Raw genomic sequence first — 21,233 nt, 5'->3', positions numbered from 1 at the left:
GATGCTAGGAAATGCCAAGATTGGAAAGCAAGTGATATGCTAAGCGCGCTTAGCAAGGTCGCAAGACTTGAACTCTGCTTGAGTAATCAAGTAGCGCTCAAGCGAGTTAAGGCACCTCATGCGGCCAGGGGGTATGAGTCATCCCATAGGTTACCTCTACCTGAGCATTATGATTTCCCATACTTGGTTAGCGCATTGCTTTTATTGTTATTTTAGCAATTGGTTATATTATTGCTCGGTGTTATGTCTATACTAGTTGAGTTTCATCAAAGACGAGTAATGAGATATGCAATGTTAACATAACATAAGTAAATCAACGTGCTAATACATACAAGTCATTAGAAAATTTAAGATTGTTCAAAGTGCCACGAAGGGCGGCTGGTTACAAAGGAACACTACTCATCCACAAGCTGCCCGTCCACCACCGTCTTACCTAAGCCAAGTTGGGAGAAGTCCATCCTAGGATAGATTCCTGAGGCCTGGGCAACGACGTCTTCAAAGCTCGTCATGTACGAGTTAGCAGCGTTGTCGGTGAGGGCTTCCCTTTCTTTAACAAACTCCTCATCCTTCTGAGCCAGCTCCCCCTTCAGCCTCTCCACATCAGCTTGGAGCCTTGCATTCTTTTCAGATAATTCTAAGGATTCCCTGGACTTCTCAGTCAGGAGAGCCTTAGCTTTTTGTTGTAACTGTTGGAGTTCCTCATGAAGCTTTGTCGTTTCTTGCTTGAGGCTTCCAACCTGCTGCAGGAGCTCGGTGACCTCTTGAGACTTCTTCTCAGCTGACCCCTTCCACTCCCTCTACTTGGAGATAGCTAGGCAAGTTGTTCCTAGAGCCTTCCCCAGTTGCCTAATGGCCTGCCCCACTAAGCGATCCTCCTTGATGCCAACAACTTCTCCTTGGTCTTGGTGGGCAAAATGAACTTTTCAAGGAAGGAAGGAGCATCCAAGTTAGGATCCCACTGTCCCTTTTCCTGAGCGCTTGTGGCCTCACCTTCCTGCACCACTTCCATGTCACGAGGAAAAGGTGGGCTTGATGGAGGAGCCTGCTGCGAAGGAGCACGCCCATCTGAGACGGAGAGCTCAGAGGGTTCAATGGTGGTCTTTTTGTCTCCTTCTGAAGACCGGCCTAGAGTAGGTCTCCTCGTTGTTAGTAGGGGCGGCGTCGACAATAACTTTCAGCTTAAGATCCTCGGTGGGGAGTACTTGGGCAGCCACCTTCATCCTCTTGGCTCTTGCTGCCAAATCCTTCTTGTTAAGCTGACCTAACATATTGTCTGCAAGAAAAGCAAGGGAAGTTCAACAACAATAAACAAGTCAGCATCAGTAATAGTAAAAGAAGGAAAGATACCAATATACGCTTTTAGTTCCCTTGGGGAGAACTCTTGGCTTATGAGGGTGGTCGTATCAAAAACCACCTTCAGGTTGAAGAAGAAATGACACACTTCCTGGTCCCGCTGCAACATGCTCTCTAGGCACCGAGCACCTTGGAAGGTTGGTTTCTAGGGCCAATATAAGGGAAACCCATCTAGAAGACTTAAGTCCCTCTTGTTGCAGTGCACCTTCAGAAACATTCCTTTGAAGTCTTTATACGACAACTGGAAGAGCGACAACTGTTAGAATGTATGGCTTTAAACTAGAGCGGGGTGAATGGTTTAAAGAGGGTTTTTGCAAAATTTTAAATCAAAAATGAAATTACTTCGAGAAACACTTGAATCAGAATTCAGTTTGCCAAAACACAAAGCAAATAAGCACAACACCAGAAAAACAATCGGTTGTTTATACCAGTTCACAAATATAAAAACTGAATTTAAAGAAATTAAGGATAGAGAGAATGCACACAGAGGTTTATACTGGTTCACTCTTAACCCAGAGCTACATCTAGTCTTCCCAGAAACCACTGGGGAATCCACTAAGCAATCAACCCTAGATCACTTACAACATAACCAAAGAAGTGACCTTGATCCCCTCAAGACACACAACACTTCTTAGCTATACACACAGAGTTTCTTTTAAAAGTACAAAGGATTACACTTGTTACAGAACAAATCTGAAATCAATACAAGATGAAAATCCTATCTCACACTCTTTGTCAATGCAATCTCTAAGCAATTCTCAACTTTTCAAAATCTCAAAATCAGTGAAAAACTCAAATATGTTTTTCTGTATTTAATCAAAGTTGTTTGTTGCATAATCTTAACAAACTATTAATTGCATTTAAAGATTGGTCAAAGCATTAAAAACTGAAGCGTAAATAGTTAGAAAATCATTCAATGCTCAGTCAAAGCACAAAACAGTTTTCTGTTATGGTCCCAAAACAAACAATCGGTTGTTTCCACGAATCAATCCGTTGTTTTGGTTTGACAGCAATTCAACCATCAAAAACAGTTTTCAACCTTTCTAAAAACATCTAAGTTATAAAACAGTCAGTTGTTTCGACAAAACAACAGGTTGTTTTTTACTTAGTTTGAAAAACACTTTTCAATTAAGAGGTTTGAGAATGCTTATGCTTTGGATTCAATCAAGAATGGATATATACAATTAATCTACCCTAGATCCTATCTAAAGATAGCTCTGCAACAACAAGCACATCGAACCTTTCATCAACCTTTAAAGGGTTTGGATTCTTCAAAGCTTGAACACACTTGGTTCAATAACAACAATATTCTCCCAACCACTCCTTTGAATGAAATCCACAATTGGCGGCCCAAACACTTGGCCTCAAAGAAATATAAGAAAACTACCACATATGGCAAAAGGCCAAAATGTGTGCAAAGAATGGAGAAACCCCGAACGAAAGCCTAGCTATAGGGATGTAGCTGGGCTGGGGCGACATTGATTTCGGTAAGAAGTTTTTTTTTTCGAAATTGAACAAAGGTAAGCAAATGAGAAATTTCTTAAATACAGTGGTATAGGAATAACAAAATGGACCATCAGGGTCCGAGGACTCATCGAAATAGACTGGCTTGTCCTCTCTATATGGAACTAACTTAAGGGCTCTATCGTTTTCCCCACCAAAAATACACTTCTTGGGGCGTTCATTTTTCATATAAATCACTATTTGTTCATGAGAGGTGTATATGGAAGTTTCCTCTAAAAGGTTCTTTTGTGCCCAGGGGTACATAGCGTGGTAATCCATCAAACAAAGTATCTAGAACAGAAAACAACAAGCAAATGCAGGCACACATACAAGCATACATCCAGGCAAAGGAAATCACACTTAAGGTTGCATTTCAGATTCAAGCAAAACTATTAGTAAAGATAACGACGAGCATACGCAGAGATAGATAAATCAAAAGACAGACCCAACCTAGGCAGTAAGATCCCAGCAGGTATTCCAAGCAGGTTATCATGCGAACAACAAGGTAATGGTTTGGGTAAGAAAAAATACCTGGGTTTGGGGAGCAATTGGGAAGAGTTTGAAGGGCACGCAAGCTTTGTGAGAGTGAAAGAAATAAAATAGTAAGAAACGTTGAAAATTTTTGAACGTTAAGTAAAACGATAGTGGGAAGGGTAAGCGACAATGCTTTCCAACCGTTGATGAAAGGCCACGTGTACGCACACGATGGAGTATGGTGAGATGTCATCTTAGAGACACTTCGTGCGTCGTACCACACCCGCCACTATGAGAAGGACACATAAGCCACCAAGAGCGTGCAACTAGTCCCTTCGCTGAAGCAAGCTCAACTCGAGACTGGGGGGCTTGTGTAAGAATTGATGGCTTAAACAAGACGGGGGTGAATTGTTTATCAAAGGTTTTCACAAAGATTGATTAGGAATGAAGCTTTAATATAATTCATAGATAAAGCAATCAAGGAAAGCAATCAAACAATGATTGAGAAACTATTTACAGAATTTTAATCAGTTGAAAATACATTTTAACCGATTATTTATAGCAGCAACAAGAGCAGAATTAAAACAAACAGTTAAGGAGTGTCAGAGAGACAGATTTACACAACCAATTTTATACTGGTTCACTCAACCTTGAGCTACATCCAGTTCCCAGAACAACTACTGGGTTCCACTAGTAATCACTCATAGATTACAACAACACAACCACAAAGAGGTGACCTTGAAAACCACAAAACCCACTCACCCTCTTTGCAACCACACACCTCAAGTCAGAACACCCTCTGACTTTACAGGATTTCACACACACTTACAAGTTTATGAAAGTAAAATTACAAGAATCATGAAAGGAATAGAAAACACCTGAGATTACAGAAACCAGGAAGCTCCTATGATCATATCTTGTACCAGTGCAAAGCTAAACAACAATCTTGCAAAATTTTGAAAAACTTCTTTCAAAACTAATCTGAATCTCACTTTGTTTGATTTCAAGCTGTGTAAAAACTTGTGTCTTTTGTTTTGAAAGAAAGGCTATATTTATAGCACTAAAAAACTAGTCGTTCTAGGCAGCATTTATGAGCCAAAGCAGTTTTGATCACACCCAAAACAGATTAACAGATTTTCAAAAAGCTGTTATGAAATGCTACCATCAACTGGTTGAAAATTCGTTTTAATCGGTTAAATTGGTTAGGCAGTTACATAACCAAGTCAAAAAAATAGTTTTAAAACCTTTAAACAAGCCAAGTGACAAACAACCGATTATTTCGATATTTCAATCGGTTGTTTTTCTCTGTGCTTAGAAAAACACTTTTCTTTTTAAAACATATTGGGCAAGCTTTGTGCAAGGGTCAAGAACTTATCTTTACTTAGATTCTAAACACTTTAATCTAAACCCAAACCAAAAGCAGCATAGCTTCAAGCTTCATCATGGATTTGAAACATCAACGCTCCCATGCTATACAATGGAGCAACGTTCCAGAGCTGCAAGAGATATGAAAGATTCGTGAAAATACAAACGGAGCTAGAGCTTGTCATCAGAGTCAACCGGTGAGCAGGTCAATCGGCAAGAACAACTTTCTTTTTGAACAATCTGATGGTTAAGTTTTGTTGATATACTTGAATTAGCACATGGTAAGTCGACCTAGCTCGGTGTCAGTACGACCACTCAAGTATGGGCGCCTCGTGAGTAAATGATTACCTAGTGGCAGGTAAGACGGGGGCTTGTGTACCGTGTATGAGAGGTCGTCATCTCAGCCCAAGTGTTTGTTCTTGTTTTGAGTTGATTTGATACTTTTAATTCAAGCAATTTGTTTTTCCAACACCTTATTTTGTGCAGATATTTTTTAGGTTCCTTTTTTGTGTGTGTTGTTCTGTTTTTACTGTATTTGACTCTTTCTTGCTGTTTTATTTGGTACAAATTAATTGTGTTTGAGTCATTTTGATTTTTGAATCCACATAAGTTTTGTCAAGTCATGTTTCTCCCAAAATGTCATCAATTCTATGTAGTACTTTTCTTGGTAATTTTGGTTGATTGATTTTATTTGAGTGCAGTTTTATATTTCTATTTTTGATCCTTTGGTGCCTTTTATTTTTAGTTTTGAGTTCATGCTTGTGTGTTAGATCCATAAAAGTTCTTAAACATCAATTCTATTGTGTCTTTTGAAGTTCTCAATTCTGTTTTTTCATTCCAAATTAGGTTTCCTCTGTTTTTCTTGAATATGTGCTGACTGTTTGGTTTATAAAAATATTCTGTAGTTACTGAAAAATTCTGAAACTCTGGATTTAAGTATTTTGAAGTGTTACAAAAGAGTGAAAAAATAATTATAGCAAAAAAAAAAAATACAAAAAAATGATAAATCAAATACAATCAGTGTGCAATACTGGCACGGAAAATACGGTAAAGGGGCAGTGATTTTGCAAAATTTATCACAATTAATTGGCGCACTGTTTTTGTGTGATTCCAGTGCCTATATTGAGATAAGATCTTGAAGTTTCATTGGTTTAAATTTGAACTTCCAGTTTGCATTATCCAGTTTACCATAAATCTATAAAGTCACGCACATTTTATACAAATTTCCAGTAGTGTTGTTTTTTTGGTTTTCTTCATCCTATTCTAGTGTTTTTCTCTAGGTTCCTTTTGTGTGCTATCTTTTAATTGAGTACCTTATTTTCTTGATTGTCTTTTCATTCAATATTCTTTGAGTTTGTCATATATCTTGTATTCCTTTTGCTATAGCTTTTTCTTGTTTACACCTTTTCTTGATTGTCTTTTATTGTTCCTTAAAGTTTTGTGGTGTTTTGGCTTTGAGAAAGAGTGGGTTGCTTTGACATCTTTCATCTGAGAATTACCCAAACCCCAAGAGAAGCTTGGTTGAGGAAAGAATTATTTCTTGGAGTGCTTTGAGTGCCTTTTACTTTCCATTACTGCAACATAATTGTTCAATTTTCTAACCTTGTTTTCTTGAAATTGTTTGTTCATTGTGTTTGCTGTTTTCATTTTGGCAATGGCTACCTATTCAAGTGGTGAATCTTCCAAACCACACTTTCCACAAAGAGCATTTGTTCTTGGTGAATTGAAGGAGGCAAAATGCTCCCTTGCACAAAAAGATGAAGCCATAAAACAATTGGAGGAAAGATTACAAAGACTTGAAGTGACTCATGATAGGTCCAACCATTCCAACCATGGAAGCCGCCATTCTCATAAACATTCTTCAAGGAGTTCTTCCAATTCTCACGGCCATGAAGAAGAAAGTGGACGAAGGAGGCATCATCATCATCATGAAGATAGGCGCCAAAATGTGGCAAAGCCTTATTTTCCATTTGTAAATTACCTAGTTTTAGTGGAGATGGTGATCCTAATGTATATTTGGGTTGGGAGACAAAGGTTGAGCAAATTTTTCATGTACATGAGGTCTTAGAAGACCAAAGGGTTAGACTAGCTTCTTTAGAATTTTTAGACTATGCCATGCAATGGTGGCATAAGACTCTTATGGACATTGGACTAAACAAGAGACCTCCCATGGTTTCTTGGAACGATTTAAAAGAGTGTATGCGCGATAGATTTGTTCCACCACACTTTAGGAAAGACCTATTGTTGAAGCTCCAACGACTTCACCAAGGCACGCTAAGTGTGGATGCTTCTTTCAAGGAGCTAGAAAGGCTTTTAATTCAAGTAGATATGCATGAAAATGAGGAAGCTAAAATGGCTAGATTTGTGAGTGGTCTTAGGAGGGATATTCAAGATGTTGTGGAACTTCATGAGTATTCATCTTTACTAAATTTGGTTCACCTTGCCATCATGGTTGAATCTCAAATTTCAAAGAAAAATGCTTTTAAAAAAACTCATAATGATGACTACTACAACAACTCTTGAAAGAATAAAAACAAATCTTTTTCAAAGTATCCTCCTAAAGAATCATCTTTCAAAACTGGAGATTCTAAACCTTCAACTTCTACTCATAAGTCACCAACAAAATTGTCTAGTACGAAATGTTTTAAATGCTTAGGATATGGTCATATAGTTGCTAATTGCCCTTCAAAGAGAAATATGTTTATACATGATGGGGTAGTGGTTAGTGAGAATGATTCCGAAACCTCTAGACATTCCTCACCTTCTAGATCCCCAAGTGAGAATGAGAGCGAAAGTCCACTTGAAGGTGACTTGCTAGTTGTGAGACGTATGCTTGGTCAAGTTTTAAAACACTTTGATGAAAGTCAAAGAGAAAATATTTTTCATACAAGATATCTCATTAATAACAAGTTATGTTCTTTAATAGTGGATGGGGGTTGTTGTGCTAATGTGGCTAGTACAAGAGTGGTAGATAAGCTTGGATTGTCTACTATCTCTCACACAAAGCCCTACAAATTACAATGGTTAAGTGAGGTAGGTGAGATCATTGTTAGCAAACAAGTCCTAATTGCATTTTCTATTAGTAAATATAAAGATTAGGTCTTGTGTGATGTTGTCCCTATGGAAGCTACACATGTTCTTTTGGGTAGGCCATGGCAATTTGATAGAAAAGTTTTCCACGATGGCTTTACCAACAAACTTTCTTTTAACTTCCATGGGCACAAGGTTATACTAAAGTCTCTCTCTCCAAAGGATGTCCATGAGGACCAAGTTCAAATGAAGCAAAATAGGGAGAGTGAAAATAAAAAAGTTCTAAGAGAAGCCTTCTTATTTCTAGCCATGCGGTCAACAAGGTAATAGTTTCTCAAAAGCATATATTTTTAGCTATTCCTAGGACTCTTGCGTTAGAAACGGCTAAGATTAGTTCAACATGTTTGGATAAATTGGTAAAGGAATTTCAAGATGTGTTTCAAGATCCTCCTAAAGGCTTACCACCTCTAAGAGGTATTGAACACCAAATTGATTTTATTCCGGGAGCTTCTTTACCAAATCGTCCGGCATATAGGACCAACCCAACTGCAACCAAAGAAATCCAACAACAAGTTGAGGAGTTACTTGCTAAAGAGTGGGTGCAATATAGTATGAGCCCATGTGCTATGCCTGTCATACTTTTCCCTAAAAAAGATGGGTCATGGAGGATGTGTTCGGATTGTAGGGCCATAAGAGTGGTAATAACCAAATCCGGATTAAACCGGGGGATGAATGGAAAACCGCTTTTAAGACCAAATTTGGATTGTATGAGTGGTTAGTTATGCCATTTGGCTTGACTAATGCACCAAGTACATTCATGCGCCTCATGCATCATGTCTTAAGACCATTCATTGGTAAGTTTGTTGTGGTTTATTTTGATGACATTCTCATTTATAGCTTTTCTTTGGATGATCATAAGATGCATGTTAGAAAAGTTTTGGAAACCCTTAGGAAGGAAATTTGTATGCTAACCTTGCTAAATGTATGTTTGCGCTTGATCATATAAAATTCCTTGGGTTTGTTGTAAGTTGTAACGGGGAGCATCTTAATCAAACAAAGGTTGTAGCAATTCAACATTGGTCAACACCCACCAATGTGAATGAAGTACGAAGCTTTCATGGCCTTGCTTCTTTTTATAAAAGGTTTATGAAAGACTTTAGTACAATTGCCGCACCTCTCAATGCCATAGTAAAAAATGATGTGGTTTTTAAGTGGGGAGAAGAGCAACAAAAAGCTTTTGAGACTTTGAAAGAAAAATTAACTAAAGCTCCCATCTTAGCCCTTCCTAATTTTGCTAAGACATTTGAGATAGAATGTGATGCCTCTAATTTAGGCATTGGGGCCGTTCTCCTTCAAGAGGGCCACCCCATAGCTTATTTTAGTGAGGAATTGAAAGGAAGTCATCTAAACTATTCCACTTATGATAAAGAATTATATGCACTTGTTAGAGCTTTGCACAATTGGCAACATTATCTTTTTCCTAAAGAATTTGTCATACATAGTGATCATGAATCTCTTAAGTATTTGAAAGGCCAAAGCAAGCTTAATAAGAAGTATGCTAAGTGGGTGGATTTCATTGAGCAATTTCCTTATGTGATCAAACACAAGCAACGTAAAATTAATGTTGTTGTGGATGCACTTTCAAGAAGATATACCTTGTTAAACCTTTTAGATGTTCAATTTCTTGGTTTTGATCACATAAAGGAACTTTATCATGATGACCTTGATTTTTCTCTCATCTATCAAGAGTGTGCTAAGAGTGGACACAAAGATTTTTTCTTACAAGATGGATTTCTTTTTAAAGGTAAACGACTTTGTGTTCCACAAGGTTCTATAAGACAATCTCTTCTTAGAGAGGCATATGAGGGTGGATTAATGGGACATTTTGTGGTAGCAAAAACTTTAGATACATTGCATGCGCATTTCTTTTGGCCTCACATGCGAAAATCCGTACATAGCTTTTGTGATAAGTGTATTGCATGTAGAAAGGCTAAGTCTAAAGTGCAATCCCATGGCTTGTATACCCCTCTTCCAATTCCAACAATGCCTTGGGTAGATATTTCAATGGATTTTATCTTAGGTCTTCCCAAGACATCAAAAGGAATGGATTCTATCTTTGTGGTTGTGGACCGATTTTCTAATATGGCTCATTTTATACCATGCCACAAGGTAGATGATGCTTGTTATATTGCAAATCTCTTCTTTAAGGAAGTTGTTAGATTTCATGGGATTCCCAGAAGCATTGTTTCTGATAGAGATTCTAAGTTCTTAAGCCACTTTTGGAGGACTTTATGGGGCAAACTTGACACAAAACTCTTGTTTTCTACTACTTGCCACCCCCAAACTGATGGTCAAACTGAGGTGGTTAATAAAACTTTGGGTCAAATGTTACGATGCTTTATTTCTGCGAACCCTAGGGTATGGAAGAATTAACTACCTCATATGGAGTTTTCTTATAATAGAGTAGTAAATTATACCACATCCCACTCTCCTTTTGAGGTTGTTTATGGGTTCAATCCTTTAACACCTCTAGATCTTCTTCCAATTCCTGTACTTGATGATGTTTTATGCAAAGATGGGTTTGAAAAAGCTTCTTTTATAAAAGACTTGCATAATCACATCAAGCTACAAATTGAGAAGAAAGTTGGCAAGTATGCTAAAAATGCCAACAAAAGGAGAAAGGCATTAATCTTTGAAGTCGGTGATTGGGTTTGGCTCCATTTGAGAAAGGATCGATTCCCTACTCAGAGGAAGTCAAAGCTTATGCCTCGTGGTGATGGTCCTTTTCAGGTCATCAAGAGGATTAATGATAATGCCTATGAGTTAGATATGCCTGATGCTTTTCTTGGTAGTCATACTTTTAATATAAGTGATCTAACTCCCTTTATTGCAGGTCTTCAAAATTCGTGGACGAATTCTCTCCAACCCGGGGAGCATGATGGAGATCAAGTAGAAGAGGAAAGTGAGGCCCAAGCCCAAAAACCTCAAGGAAGGATTACAAGAAGCAAGGCTAACGTTTTGGGTAAAAAGCATCAAAAGACAAAACCTCAAGGAACGATTGTAATTACCCTTGTATAAATTTGTAAATAATATAGGAGTAGACTTAAGAAGATGCCAAAAGAGGAAAACCAAAAGACACCTCTCATGTAAGGCTCTTATGTGCTACTTTAGAGTAGGAACTAGAAGAATGACTCTTCCAACTCCTTTCTCTCTTAGGCGCTACTTTAGAGAAGGAACTAGAAGAGTGACTCTTCCAACTCCCTTGCCTTGTATAGATAGAGGTGCATGGTGCCTTGTATCATAAGTTGAAAGTTGAATTTTTGAGTAAAGAAACTATACCAAATTGGTGAGAGAGTTGTGTGAGACTTGTTCTCTACTCTTCTTCCTAGTCTTATCTTGGGACTTCAAGTGGCGGCATCCATTTATCTTGAAGCCTCTCCACCCTTCAAGTGGCGTGAGACACTCCAAGGATCATCAACCACATAAGTCCATCCCCTTTCATCTTCCATAATTACCCATTTGTTATTTTCTTGTAGTTTTTCAATTTCAATTAGTTCAATTGTTTCCTTTTGTTGTTTCCTTTCATTTGTTGCACTTGTTCTTCACTTTGCTCGGTTCCTTTCCTTTGTACATGCTATTCTTGTTTTGGTTTCCATAGAAATCCATTTCTATATTGAATTCTTGAGTATCAATTGGTGGGTTTGTTCTTTGTTGTGTTCCAATCGGTAGTTTTAATTCTTGTGGCATTCTTATTTCAAATCTTGTGTTCTTTATGTGTTCTTGATGAGTTCTTGAATGGTTTAGAGTCTTGATCCAATTCTTGAAAGTGTCTTTTCATATACCAACTCACATCAGGAGGTCATCTCAGTGTTTGGCCCCATGAGGTGGGTCGTGAGCTCGGCCCAGATGTTGGTCAACACAGAAAAGGTCATAAAGATAAAGGGATATTTTATTTGTTGTGATATTATTCTGAAGATAAAAGATAAGGAGATATCTTATCTGTTGTGATATTATTCTTAAGATAAAATATAAAAAGGTATTTTATCTGTTGTGATATTATTCTAAGATAAAAGATAAAGATATATTTTATCTGTTGTGATATTATTCTGAACATAAAAGATAAAAGGATATTTTATTTGTTGTGATATTATTCCAAAGATAAAATATAAAAATATATTTTATCTGTTGTGATATTTTTCCGAAGATAAAAGATAAAAAGATATTTTATTTGTTGTGATATTATTCTGAAGATGAAAAATATCATTGTTATTATTTAAATCGGATATCATATTATTATGAAAACAATAGATATATGTAAATTTGTTATCATGTTATTCTGAAGATAACATAAATGATTAATTATTATCTTTAAGTCTGTTGTGATATTTGTACCGACCAGGACATCGGAGGTGATGACGTGTTTGGCACGTGACCGTGTGGGGCGTGCTCAGCAGAACACGTGGGCAAGTGAGAGACGAATGATCCAGGAGTGGGCATGGTCGCTGATTCATGGAACCGGCATTCTATAGTGAACATAGTCAGTTGTCGCCGAGTTTGTGTGTCATCGACGTGTTAAATAACGGGAGATCGGGTGGTCTGACGTCGCCGCGAGGAGCACATCGCCGGATCTCCCAGCGAACTCAGTTGAAGCTGCTGGAGGCTCAGAAGAGTAAGTTCAATCGTATAGTTTCAGTAAGGTGGTTGTTGCGCCAGCATAGGGCGTGAAGGTCGTGTGGGTTGAAGGGGACAGCTTGCCCATCAGCAACAGGATTCCCAGAGTGGACATTTGCTGGTGGCAAGGTTCCCTCAGCTAGAACATGCTTGGCGTAGCAATAAGGAAGGTGCCACTAGCGACAAGCGATGTCACAGAGATGGTGCACTCCGCTGCATCCGATACTCGCCTGGTCGGGTGGTGTTCCAGAACGTATTGCATGCTAGGTTACTCCTTGAGTAGAGGACTTAGCCGCGCGGCTGGTTACTACACAAGTATAACGCATGAGTTATCCCAACCCAGGTGACGACACGTGTAGGGTTGGATGCTACCTTCTACCCCAACCCAGATGACGACACGTGTAGGGTTAGATGCAGTATAGAAATGGCGCTCGAATTACCCTAGCTCAGATGATGACACGTGTAGGGCTGGATGCTACCGGTTATCCCAGCCCAGATGGCGACACGTGCAGGGTTGGATGCGAGCCACGCGTCCAAAAGCATAACGGTCTGGAGAGAGAAAAAACCTAGTTATAAAGGTAAACTTAACAGAATTTGCAGAGGTACGTTTTTCATTATGGCTCATTGCTAGGGTTGTGTGCACATTAGTACGGTTCTACAGAGTATATTTTTCTCTGAGTTTTGGGTGTTCGTGTCACTGACTTGAGCGTCGGAGCGCCACCGACCGCAGAGGCGCCACCGTGTGTTTTTCAGGTTCCCAGAGAGGCTTTGTGGTGTAGACTTGAAGGGCATGTGGCGTGAAGCTGGTGAGGAAGATCGTGACGAGGCAACGCTCTTGCGCTAGGTCAACCGGCAGGAACAAAATTATTCTGAAGATGAAAGATATAATTGTTATTGTTTAAATCTGTTATCATATCATTATGAAAATGATAAATATATGTAAATTTTTTATCATGCTATTTTGAAGATAACATAAATGATTATTATCTTTTTAGTATGTTGTGATATTAGTTTGAAGATGAAAGATATAATTATTATTGTTTAAATTTGTTATCATATTATTATGAAAATAATGGATATATGTAAATCTGTTATCATGTTATTCTGAAGATGTCGTGAATGATTAATTATCATTTAAATTTGTTGTGATGTTGTTATCATCATCATTATCATGATCTTTCACACAAGAGAAATTATTCTTGTTATTGGATATAGAGCGTAGTAGTGTAAAAGTACATGTCTAGGAAAGTTTTGGCGAGGAAAGACTTGGCATTTAAGTGCGTCCGCTGGTGACCCACCTCTCTTTCCTGGGAACTTACCTGGTGTACTAGTTCACAGTCTACAATCATTATTCTAGTAAACATTATTATTCATAGCGTATATTTCGATTTTAACTCTATGGCAAAAGAAAAAAGGAGATATATGCAACAAAGATCAAACACTTTGACAAATTTGTCATAACTGATGTGTCGAGAATGACAAAGGACTATGTCCTACCGTAGCTCGACAATAAAAGGTAGTACAACACCAAACTTTTATACTATACAGGATCATACAAGTGTTGGGCGACAGAGCTTATTGGCTTGAAATTCAGGACAGTGGAGTCATCCCACGAACGTGGAAGGAAACAAGCTTCAGGGGTTTTTTAATGAGGTCACCAAGTAATAAATTTGTTTATGGGAAATTTACGAAGGTGAAGTTATCCGATTGAGTACATGGTAGGACAACCTAACTCGGAGCAGATATAGCTACCCGAGTGTAGGCACCCTGTGAGATGAAATGACTTGAAACAGGTGTGGTCATCCGAACTAGCACATGGTAAGATGACCTAGCTCGGGGTAGATGTAGCTATTCGAGCAGGAGCCTTGTGAGGGGAGTTAAGCCAGAACAAATGCATTGATCACACAATAGGACAACCCGACTCAGGGGCAAGTGTAGTCAAAGCTCATCGTTCGACCAAGATCAAGGTTAGATTATCTCGATTAAGTTGAAGTGATAGGTTGCTTGACCGACTAGAAACGTGTCGATCATCAAAAGTTAGCCTGTTCGTTAAGAGCCAATTTTATTACTTTATGCACTTCATTTCATCCAAGTTAATAAGTTCATATTATGTTAGCTATGCAACATAAAGGGTAAGGTCGATATAGTTGGCAAAGCATTTATGCATACATTCATACAATACAGGTACGCGAGATGGCACATGGTAAGAAGACCTCTCTCGGTAAGATTATCCGAGTAGGTGCCCTGTTTGTAAACCGATTATCCATTGGCAGATAAGATGACCTTTTCTCGGTAAGATTCTTAGTTCAGGTGCTCTGAAGTTTAATTGGCCATAACTAAGATATGTTGGCTTAAGTCAGGTAAGACAACCTTTTCTCGGTAAGATTCTAAGTTCGAGCGCTCTGAAGTTTAATCGGCCATAACTAAGATTGTTTGGTTTAAGGCACGGTGAGACGACCTTTTATCGGTAAAATTATGAGTTTGGGCGCTCTGAAGCTTTATCAGACACAACTAAGATTGTTTGGATTAAGTTAGGTAAGATGACATAGCTCGGTAAGATTCTGAGTGTAGGCGCTCTGAAGTTTAATCGGTCATAACTAAGATTGTTTGGTTTAAGGCACGGTGAGACGACCTTTTATCGGTAAAATTATGAGTTTAGGCGCTCTGAAGCTTTATCGGACACAACTAAGATTGTTTGGATTAAGTTAGGTAAGATGACATAGCTCGGTAAAGATGATCCGAGTAGGCGCCCTAGGTGTAAATTGGTTATATGTTGTCAGGTAAGACGATTTTCCTAGGTAAGATGATCTGAGTAGGCACCCTGCGTGTAAGTTGATTTTCTGTTGCCAGGTAATACGACCTGTGGGTAAGATGATCTGAGTAGGCGTCCTACGTATAAATTGATTATCTGTTGTTAGATAAGACAACCTGTCTCGGTAAGATTATCCGAGTAAGCGCCCTGTGTGTAAATTGTTTATCTGTTGTCGAGTAAGACGACCTAGCCTGGTGTCAAGTATGACCACCTGAGTTCAGGCGCTCTGTAGTTTAATTTGTTATGGTTAAGTTGTTTGATTTGAGGCAAGGTAAGACGACCTAACTCAGCGTAAGAATGAGTTATAAGCGCTTTGCAAGAAGATGTCATGGTTAATGTACTGGACCAGACTTCAGACATCGGCACCTGTGGAACAGGTCGGCTTGGTGGTCTGGTCGCGATAGTGGGCCCCCAGAGATGCGTGTGTTGGAACCCGTATATATGAAAAGCCTAGTCAGCGAGAAAGTTCATGCATGTGGTGTGTATAGTACATTCAGGTCTAGCATAAGTAAATATCCCCCGAAGGCACCAAGGCCCAAGAGCGCTAGGGTTTTCAGGTGAAAGCTGCATGCATGGTACGTAAAGGACTAGGGTGCCTACACAACAGATGGGCCCCGTAATGTTGGTACATGAGTTGGTACCCTGGTGGCCATGCTGTTAAGATTGTGCACTCTAAAGAGAAAGATTATGTGCGATTGTTGTGCTAAGATTGTGTAACAACGTAACATAATGCCCTCCCAGCAAACCTAATTTCACTAGAGATAAGGCTCTGGTGAGAGAGGGGTTGTTACAATGAGGTAACCTAAAAGCAGTCTATAAAAGAGAGTTGAGATCCCTCATAGAGGTACACTATTTCTAAGACTGAAACTACTTACTTACTTATTGTTTCCATAAGCCCTGAACTGACTTGATCGTCAGAGTGCAATCAACAGGTAGGGCCCCCTCTTTTTCAGCAAAGTCCCCTTCCAACATCCAAGGGAAGTACAAAATCCACCAGAAATAGGAGGAGCCACCACTTGCCTTTGAAGTCAACCGACGACCAGGTCAACCGACAAGAACAGTTAAGTTGTTTCAGTGCATGGTAAGTCGGGCTATCTCGGTGAGTGAATGATCAGATGATCAGCCGAGTAGGCGCTCTACGAAACAGAGGTTAGTGAGATCAAGATAGATGGCCCTAGGCCAAGTTTGTGAGATAAGCCTATGCAAGTTGAGAATGAGCATAGGCTTGTTGTAGCTATGGGTGTATAGTTCATCAAAAGGTTCTTTGTTAGTTGAGGACTCCACGATTTTTCATGCTTAGATTTTGCCTAAGTTGCATTCTTGTTATCTTTATTTCTTAGTGCTTAGGAGGTAGAGATGGTGCACGAGATTCTCTTATGTTGTTAGCACCGTGAGTAAAGGTTCTCGTAGGCAGAATATTTTTTCTGTTATATGTTTTTAGTTGAGATTATATTCTTGTAAGACTCTTTCCTTACCCAAGCTCAGCTCGAGCCTGGGGGGCTAGTGTACTGGGAAGGAGAGCTCGGTTTGGGCTCGAGGGAGGTCGGATCTCGGTTTGGGATGGTGAGTGGTCAGCTTGGCTATTGGGCCCGGGGTGTAGGTCATGAGTTTGGCCCAATTTTATTGGTAAGTCCGATGAGGAATAATTAAATAAGTTTTGTCATATATCAACCTATAGATAATTATATGCATATTTGTGGTTGTTAGTTAAATAAATATACACATAAGTTTGTCAACTAAATACGTTGCATGTTGGTTGTTAGAATATATGGCCTTTAAACAAGAGGGGGGTGAATTGTTTGAAAGAGATTTTCAATCACTTTTGAAGGTTTAATGAAACTCATTGAAGAGATCTAGAAAATGAACCAAGTTATCCAAGAATACAAACTGTTTTAAGATGAATCACAGAATACAATCGGTTGTTTATACCAGTAGAATTTAAAACAACTTAAAAACAGAATCTAAAAGAGATCAGAGTAAGAGAAATGCACACAAGCAGTTTATATCGGTTCACTCTTAAACCAAGAGCTACATCTAGCCCCAGAAACTTTTGGGTTTCTACTATGCAACCAAAACAAATTACAACGCAAACCACCAAAAGAGTGACCTTGAGCCCTTCAAGAAACACACTCCTTTTGGCACAACAATCCACAGAAATCAGAACACCCTCTGATTCTGCACTTACACTCAATTACAAAAATACAGTAATCAAGAAAGAAGAGAATAGAATACACCTGGGTATTACAAAGCTTAAAGATCAGAAGTACACCCCAATCCTATTCCCCACACTCGAAAATCCAAAGATTGAAGTGAATCTTGAAAACTTGAAATTCAATTTGCACTATGATTTCTCAAAACTGTTTTTCTTACATTTCAGGAGCGTATAACTAACTTTTTTTATACTCCAAAGAATAATTAAAAACATTTAAAACAGAGCGCATTTAGTTAGATATCATTTAAGAAAGATTAACAAACCAAAACAGAATTCTGTTAGGATTTTCAAAGAAACAATCGGTTGAAAACACAAAACAACCGATTGATTTAGTTTGACAGTTAAGTCAACCAAGTCAAACAACTTTCAACGTTTTTCAAAACCTTCTAAGAACAAAACAACTGGTTGATTCGATAAAACAACAGGTTATTTTTCACTTAGTTAAAAAAAAAATCCATTTTAAAAAGGTTTTCAAATCAAATCAGTTCTGGATTCAAACAAGGAGTGGATTACACTTTAATCTACCTAGATCCCACCCATACACAATAGCAACACCAGCCTTTCATCAAACACCTTGGATTTGGATTCTTCAAAGCTCTTGATCAACATTGGTTACATGATAGTAAATAGTTGTTGAGAATAAAAGAGGAGCGGCCAAAGATAAGGGTGCACATGTAAAACAAAATGTTAGCCTGTGGTTAGCACCTGGAGATAATTGGTGCCCGTGGCAGGTGGTTTTTCTGTTAAGATAAAAGATTAAATATTTCCAGTTATGCTTTTAGTCGAGATTATATTCTCATGAACGAAAGCTAAAGCTTGATCAAGTAGTTATAAAAGGGGCTTAACACCCCAGGTAAAGGTACGTTATTTCTTAATACTAGACTGAAACTGATTACTTTATGTAAGCCCTCACTGACTTGATTGTCAGAGTGTAATCAACAGTTAGGGTCCCTCTGTCTCGACGGAGCCACATTCCAGTGTAACAAGAAGACGCAAATCAGTATCTAGAAGAGACAGGTCAAAAGAGGAGCTTTCCACCCAAGTCCACCGACGAAAGAGTCAACCGACGAGAACAAGTATAAAATTATCAACTAGTGTAATAATATATTATTTAACTGTCAATAGTAAAGGTTCTAAAACTGGAAATTATTTTATCTAAATTAAGTAAATATTTATTCACGAATGACATATTCTATTACTAAAAAAATCAAATTTCGTTTTAATATAATTTAATGAAGTAGTTTGTTATATGTGATAATACAAAATCTTAATTACTTTATGTACTGGTCGGATAAGTCACGTCACTCGGTCTTGATGACTGACCGACCGGTTCAAAACACATTCTAAACACAATAAATAGTATTTAAGGCAGTTGCAAGAATTCCCTAAGAATTAGGGATTTGTTCCACCAAATTCGGGTAACACTTCGAGAAATCAGGGAACCTCCTTAGAATAAAGCTAACGTTGATATACGATAGATTCAGCCCATTGCAACAGATGACCCATGAATAAACACTATAAATAAACCTTCTACATAGGTGTAAGGTATGCTTTTAATCAATTCTTAATATATACTCAGTATACTAAGTACTTATTTGATCGTCGGAGTACCTTTTTCAGGTCAATTTCGACCGAGGATTTGCAATTAAAGAATGAGACTTGAAGTGAGGAGCAATGAAGCAGCCGAAAGACCGACACGTTAACAATTGTACAACTAGGTTCCAGATACTATCTAGGTCAACTTTATCTTTACAAGTACACTTAATATGTATTTTTAAATAAAAATATGATTTTAATATATCAAGGAATAAATAAAATAGTTTTAAATTGTATTTTTACTCTCTAATATGATTAATATATATAATTTTTCTCTCTTGATAACTTTTTCTTTAACTTTTTACCTCTAAAGTTTTCTATTATGGCAGTTAAGTCATTTAAATACTATTCTTTCACACAACACAATTGAATACTTACTTTTTTTTTCTTTAGATGATTAGAGATTTAAGAAAAGACTAAATAAGTGATTAAAATAAACATTTCAGCCAGTTAAAAATATAATAAAAATTCAACAAATTTTTTAAAGTATGGTCGTCAAGGGAAATTTAAGATTTATAATATATTTGGATAGAGAATTTTAGAGAGTTAATTGATTTTATAGAAAAATTTAAATATTTTATGATAAAATATGATGTTTGTGTGAAGAATTTTAATAAATTAAAATTTTAAATTTTATGAGATTAATTAAAAGATAATAAAATTAGAAAACTTCAAATTATTATTACTTTCTTATAAGCTCCATATTAGTTACAATATTGTCAACTTAATTATGATCGAGACATTGTTAGGATATTATAGTTTTTTTTAATGTTAATTGGAATATTTTTTTTTACATGGGTAGGAATCGTGTTTTTATTTAAATTATTGAGATTATTTTTTATTCTCGTAGTAAATCAATGTTATTTCTTGATATTTGTACCATCTCTAATCAATGCATATTCTAAACAATCTTAACATGGTATTTTTTTTCCTGAAAATACTATGTCCTGATTAAGATTGATATTCTAAATCTGACAATATCCAAAATCACACAATTAAATTATACTAAAGCTCAAAATTTCAAAACACACAAAACTCCATTCCATAATCACATAAATATCTAATTAAATGATTTTTCACTTAAATATACATAAAATAAAATTTTACATAAATTATAAGTAAAAACTATAAAATAGACATAAATCTGTTAGAATGTATGGCTTTAAACTAGAGGAGGGGGGGGGGGGGGGGTTTGAATGGTTTAAAGATGTTTTTCGAAAACTTTTAAGCCTTGAATGAAATTACTTCGAGAATATCTTGATTAAGAAATCAGTTTTTCAAAACACAAAGCAAAAAGCACAGCACCAGAAAAACAATCGGTTGTTAATACCAGTTTACAAATATAAAAACTGAATTTAAATAGTTAAGGGATAGAGAAAATGCACACAGAGAGGTTCACTCTAAACCCAGAGCTACATCCAGTCTTCTCAGAAACCACTGAGGAAATACACTAAGCAATCAAACCTAGATCACTTACACCACAACCAAAGAAGTGACCTTGATCCCCTTAAGACACACAGTCCTCTTGGTCAACATAACTAAGAATGCTGATCTTGATCCCCTCAAGAACACACAACACTTCTCAGCAACACACAATGTTTCTTTCAACAGATACAAGGATTACACTTGTTACAGAATGAAATCTGAAATCAATACAAGAGAAAATCCTATCTCACACACTTTGAGCAAACTCAATCTCTAAGCAATCTCAACTTTTCAAAAACTCAAAATCAGTTTAAAACTCAAATCTGTTTTTCTTTATATATCAATGTTCCGGCCGGCTGACCGGGATCGTCTATGTACCCTCATTTGTACCCTTGCTTTGGCGATGCCTCTCTTGGGCGATGCCACTCTTGGGCGCGACTCTCTTGGTCAACGCCTCACTTAGGCGATGCCTCAGCGAGGCGATGACTCGAGCGGTCAACCTGTTGACTTTCTTCCATGGGTCCCTAGAGGGGTTCCACCATGTGTTGACTTTGACCTTTGGTCAACGCCCGGGGACGGGACGGTACACAAGCCCCCCAGTCTTGAGCTGACACTTGTTTCAGCGAAAAGACTAAGGCCTCGCCCCATTATCTACGTGGCATTCTTGCTGACGTGACATTCCTTTGTTCAGTTTGACTTGACACTCCCTAAGAGTCTGACGCGACGTTTTTTGCGCTAAAGATGTGACGTCTTAAGTTGTGCGTTAATCTTTTGACACGTGGCTCGATCCTA

The sequence above is a fragment of the Phaseolus vulgaris genome, chromosome 8, assembly GCF_051622355.1.
Source record: "Phaseolus vulgaris cultivar YP4 chromosome 8, ASM5162235v1, whole genome shotgun sequence".
NCBI lineage: Eukaryota > Viridiplantae > Streptophyta > Magnoliopsida > Fabales > Fabaceae > Phaseolus > Phaseolus vulgaris.
The sequence above is the reverse complement of the archived record's forward strand: the minus strand, read 5'-3'. Positions refer to the sequence as shown.